A 6,000-nucleotide genomic window follows, 5' to 3' on the forward strand; every position below is an offset into this window, starting at 1 on the left:
AAGGAAGAAATAAAGAAGTTGATAAGGATCAAGGGACACCCCCAGGTCAGACAGAAGCAGCAAAAAGGGATGTCAGACTCTCCCAGCCACAGTTGCCTCTGTGGGGAGCAGCTGCCCTGAGTTCAGAGCTACCCAAAAAGAACTTCAGAGGTGCGGCCCCAGCGTGGGCAGTAAGACCATCCCAGGAAACCCTCCAGCCTCTGTGGCTCTCTTGTCTCCACCCTGGCTTTGCCTCAGCCCTCCTGGCCTATACCACGGCAGCCGTAGCCTTCTCACTATTCGGCAGAGCTCATGGCCAAGGGGAAATATGTTTCCAGATAGGGTGAAAATAGATCCTTCTCCAAATATGCTCATCATGACTAAGAAAATAAATAGAACCAATAGGGAAAAGAGGAGGGCGCAGCCACCAGACGAGGCCAGGTCTGTGTGGGTCTAGAAGGACAAGCTGCCAGACAGGTGGGGGTTGGGTTTGTGCAACAGAGGGTGTGTGTGACTGTGTATGAGTGTGTGTCTATGTGTGTGACTGAATGAGTTTGTACATGATGCATGAGTAAGTGTGTGTGACAGTGAATGCGAGCGTGTGTGTGTGTGTGTGAGTGTGCACGTGTGAGTAGGTACGGATGAATTTGTGAATAAGCCTCTAGGCATGTGTATGTTTGAGCGTGAATGTGCCTAAGTAAGAATGTACAGAGCACATATGTGGGTGAGTGTTCACCTGTGTTGTGGGGCGTGTGTGTGTGAACAGGTGCCCGTGAGTGTTTATATGCAGGTGTAGGTAAGAGTTGTGTGTGCAGATTGTGTGAGTGCGTGTGTGAACTGGTATGCATTCATATGCGTGTGTGTGTGTGTGTGTGTGTGTGTGTGTGTGTGCGTGTGCACGGACATGCTCTTGTGTAAGGGGTGCCCCAAGCCTCATGCTCTGGAAGGCGGCCCCGAGGAAAGGGAGAATTCTTTGGGCTTAGTCACTCATGGCTCAGACATAGCCAATCCGAGAACATGTTTCATGATAGACCAGGCTGCATTTGTCATCGGAACTTCCTGTTACCCCCTGGCAGGGGAGGCTTCCCCAAGCTGGAGCCTGGCGGGGACCCCTCAGGGGCATAAAATGTTGGAACCCGAAAGGATCTCTGATCTCTTCTCCCCAAAGACTTGATGGTATGCGTGGGGAGGCTCAGGCCCAGGGTCACATGGCTGGGGAGGAACAAGGCTGGGAACTCAGGCCTTCTCGTCTCTGTCCGGGTTTCTGTGCCTCCCACAGAGACACACCTTCAGCTTTCCCTTTCATGCATCCCTCCTTCATGCATTCAGCAATCGTCTACCAAGAACCTCTTCAGGACCACACACCACACTGGGGGCTAAGGTACAGATAAGACCCTGTCTCAAGAAGCATTCCTCCCAGGGTGGAGAGGGGGACTGCAAGCGAATAACCCAGTGGGTGAGATAACTCCAGACCCTGGAAGGCGGGGTGGTGGGATCGGAGGCCAGCTTCAGTGGTGGAGGGGTGTCAGGGAGAGTCTGTGCAGAGCGACATTAGTGCGGAGGCCAGGACAAGGGAGCCAGCTACTCCCAGTGGGGGATCCAGACCCATTTCCTATTCGAGCTCATAGGGGAGCATGAAACTGTCAGAAGGCCACTGGTCAGGAGGCCTTGGCCACTGCCCTACCCAAATCTGATGGGAAGTGATGGGAAACCAGAGGAATGCTCCCTCAGAGAAGGCCAGAGCTGAGAGGCAAGTGGGGCTCAGGGCCCAGGAAACATCGCTGGCACCATAGAGGACCATCAGCCTCTACTCACGCCCCGGAGTTCCTTTCCCGCTGCCATGAAAGTGCTAGTAAACACGGATGTTGGAGAACAGTGTCTATGGACTTGGCTGAGCACTTAGCATGGGCCAGGGGTATCCCAGGCACTTCTCCACCCCCACATACCTTAGGAAATGGGCACTGATGATACCTCTGATTTATAGAAGAAAGCAAGGACCCATTGAAGTAACATGTTTAAGATCATACCCCCAGGAAGGGGCTGAGCTGCCCTTTGTACCCAGGCGTCTTGGGATCCCAAAGGCCAGAGCCCCTGAGCACACACCTCAGCCCCTCCTGCTTGTCTGACCTTCAATTTCACTGCCCTGGTCTCCTAGAATCACCCTGCCTGACCTTGGAGCTCCCTCTGACTAAGCCTCATGGCTTGTCGTATAGCCATGAATGTTTATGGGTCCACCATCTACAAGGCCACAGTCAACATCACTGACCTCACAGCCCCTACTATGTGCCAGGAGCATCGGGACCTTGACATGTGCGATTATAGTCTTCGCAAGAACTCATCAAGGTCAGCATTATGAATCTCATCTTACAACTGAGGAGATAAAGGGACCAGCTCAATGTCAGGCAACTGTAATGGTTGGGGGGAGGGTAACCTGATCCCAGGGCCTGATACGCCTCATGCCTTCCCACAGGGCGCTACCGAGGAACTCAGCCTGGTTTGCTTTGCTTAAACCTCCAAATCAGCCTCCCGCCACCTGCTTTGACCTAGGCAAGGTTCCAAGTCATGCTATAAAAGACAGAAAAATCCCTGACCTTTGGGGTTACTCTTGAATTCTTGAAACCCTTGATGTTGAAATGGTGAATGCCAAGTGTTCTCCACGTCTATACCTCAGAGCTGTGAGGGAATAAACGTAAACTAGCACAGCCCCATCTTAGTGTAGGGACCCAGGATCCTTCCAAGGCTCCATTTCCTATCTGTAAAATGGACTTATATCAGAATGTTCACATCACAGGTCTGGAGTCAGGTAAAACCAAGGTGACATGATGATGCCCAGCTCACAGTAGGTGCTCAGTAAATACTTACAGGTCCACTGGTTGATAGAGCATTGGTCTCAAGACCCTGAGGGGCTGCTGCTGTTTGAAGTTTAGACAGTGGGATGGAGATTTCAACTTTCTGGGTTTCCAGGGCCCTGCTCAGAGGGCATCAGTCTTCAGCCCTCTCAACAGGCTCCTGGCATTTCAGCCTAGTAGGCCCCCTGCATTCCCTCTGGACATGGTAGGGGTGAGGCACAGGTCCCAGCCTCTCCAGGTTCAGACAAGCTGGGCAGAAGAGGCAGCCATTCTCCAGAGAGCTGTGTGTCCTAGAGCTGAGGCCGAGGGAGGGAAGTATCTGCAAAATGGGGAAGTTGCTGCTACAAATACCCGGGTTGAGAAATGTACTGGGGAAAATCCAACAGGCTGAGGAGCTCTGGGGAGGGGATCTCCGGGGGGTAGCACACGCATACCACCCCCTTACCCTTTGTCCCTTTAGCCTGGGGATGGGGGTGGCTTCCTGCTGGTCCTCCTCTCTGGGCTCTTTCTCTCTGGGCTTCCTAGCCCCTATAACATCTCCACTCTTCCATCCCCTGTGTCGTGGATTCCCTGCAATTCCATATATTTGAAATACCTAGTTGGCTTCTCTTTTCCTGTTGGATCCTGAAGCCCAGAGAGGTAAGGCCACTTGTCCAGGATGAAAGGGCGTGCCTAGGACAACCCAATGTTCTTCCTCAGCCCCCTCTCCATTTGGAGATCTGCATTCCTCACCCTAGCTCTGTGCTAGCTTCTCTGCTTTGTGCAGTCAGCTTAAGGAACTCATTAGCTGATTCTCACTAAAGTATTACTGACTGATATCCATGTCATCCAGAAGAAGCTAAAACCTCATCGGCTCTGTCCAGGGGGACCTGAGGCTGTGGAGAAGACACAGCCACAGCTGGAGACATGCCCAAAGCGTCTCTCTTCTTGTCCCTGTCCACTTTCCCCTGCAGTAACCCCAGAGGCTAAATCAAGCTACAGGGAAAGTGCAGAGAAGGCAGACTGAAGAGACTGTCCCCCTTCCACAGACACAGATCAGAGCTGGGAAAGGCAAACAGGTCCAGGATGTGCACTTTCCTCTTTTGTGCACTGTGATGGTGGGGGGTGGGGGGGGGGCGGGTCAGACCAGGTGGTCCCTGAGGACATTTGCTCTCTGAAAGTCCACAGATCTGTGACTCTTAGAACACGGGCATGATATCCCTGGGTTCCTGTCCCAAGTCTGATCTGGTGTGGCCTCTGATCCCTTTTCTCTTTCCTCAGTGTGCCTGTCTGCTCAGTGGAGAGGTTGATCAAGCTGGTCCATGTGAGCCCTGGAAGGAGACCCTGGTCCACATCCATGACTGGACCATGATTCTCCAGGAGCCTCTCTCAGGAACCTACTGACCTCAGCATCCCTGCTCAGCTGATGTCCTGCCCATTCTGCTGTCCCAGACTAGAGCCCACCTGGTCATGTGCCCACTTTTCCCTGTAGCCTGATCTGCAGGAACCTGAGAGCCCATCAGCCATGGCCTAGACCTCCCGCCCCCACAGCCAGGAGCCATTCCCGCTGTCGGGGGCTCTGCCTTCTGCCTGAGGGGTTGCTTCTCCCTGGAGGAAGAGGAGGCATCAACCTGGCCTGGACAGAGGTTCACCTGAGTCCCTTACCCCACTAACCTCCCACCGTCTGGAGCTCGTTCTTTCTTCCTTTCCAGAAAAGAATGGGAAACTGGGCCGCTCTCTAGAAAGAATCCAAGAGAGGGGTTGAGCAAAGGAGGCTGGTCTCCCTCCCATGAAAAGAGAGGTCAGGCCCTTCTAAGGTTTCTGCAGGCACAGCTCTCAACCCAAGCAGGTTACAACGTACCCACTTCCCACATAAGACAATTTTGAATCACTTTATAAGAGTTGAGGTGTGCTACATTAGACAAGTTGTCCTAATATTACCCTTTGCAGACATTTAATGAAACATGTAGGAATTTAAAGCTTCCTGTCACCCAGATCACATACTGTGCCATGTGATCTCAGTGTCCTCAAAACTCTGCACTATTTACTCCATTTTACAGAGGGAGGACAGAGGGGGAGAAAGGTCCAGAACCTTGTCTAAGACCACATAGCCAGTGAGCACCAGGCCACTGTCTGGGCCTGCCTTGCCTCGCAGCCTGGATCTCTGTCACTCTGGATTCTTGGTTCTGCCCTGGGGACTCAGGTGAGGGCTTCAGGCCTGTGGGGCTCACGCTTCATTAGAATTCAGAGCTGCTGAACAGCTTGCCCGGAGGGAGCAGAGCCCTCCTCCTAGCCCAGTTAGGGGCTTGGCGCCAGTGCCTTAGGACTCCTCCTGGGGTGAGCTCTGGGGCACGTGGTTTACCTGCCAGAAGCCCAGAGGTAGGAAAGCAAACACCATAAATCATCAGGAAGCCCGTGTAAATATTTTATAGCTGGGACAATAAATAATGCAGCTCCCTGGACACACCCGACCCAGTTCATCTGTCCCACATCCAGCACCTAGGACACTCTGTCTGGTCCCTTCTGACTTGCATTTTTTCAACAAATGCCGAAGCCCACTACCAGGCACTTTCCTGTCCACCATCTTCACTGCTTAACCTTTGTCCAAGCTTCTCCCTCCACCTGGAACACCTTTCTCCCTAAGCCTGTCTATTCATTCTCCTCCTTCAGGAGTCACCTCCTCCAGGAAGGCTGCTTTGATTTTCTGGATTGAAAATGGTTAGGGGTTCTCCTGGCTCTCCCAGTGCCTAGGCTTCCCCCATCTGGGTTCTGCTCCCTCTTTGTGGTCTTTTCCTAGTGATTTGTCTGCTCCTACTTCTTCTGTCAGCTCTAAGAGAGCAATCACATCCGTTGAGTTGAACGCAAGGCTTGGCATCTAGGAAGTTCTCAACAATGTTGAAAGATGGAATAAATTATCTTTAATCCTTTAATAAGTCTGTGAGGCAAGTGTTTCTGGGTTATGACTATAATCCTCATGTCACAGACAAGGAAACTGAGGCCTGAGTGGCAGTGCTGGGACTGACTTCCCAACTGTCTGATCCTGAGTTTAATGCTTTCTCAACAAACCATCTTGGAAGACACCTCTTTCCCCTGCAGACCTCAAGCTCCTTGAGTCAGGGACCCTCTGTTTCCACTCAAGGAAGCCCTTGGCCCCTGCCACAGGTTCTGGCATTCAGTAGGTGCTAATTCACGT

Source organism: Enhydra lutris, unplaced genomic scaffold, assembly GCF_002288905.1.
Source record: "Enhydra lutris kenyoni isolate GAN:26980312 unplaced genomic scaffold, ASM228890v2 scaffoldscaffold10, whole genome shotgun sequence".
Lineage (NCBI taxonomy): Eukaryota > Metazoa > Chordata > Mammalia > Carnivora > Mustelidae > Enhydra > Enhydra lutris.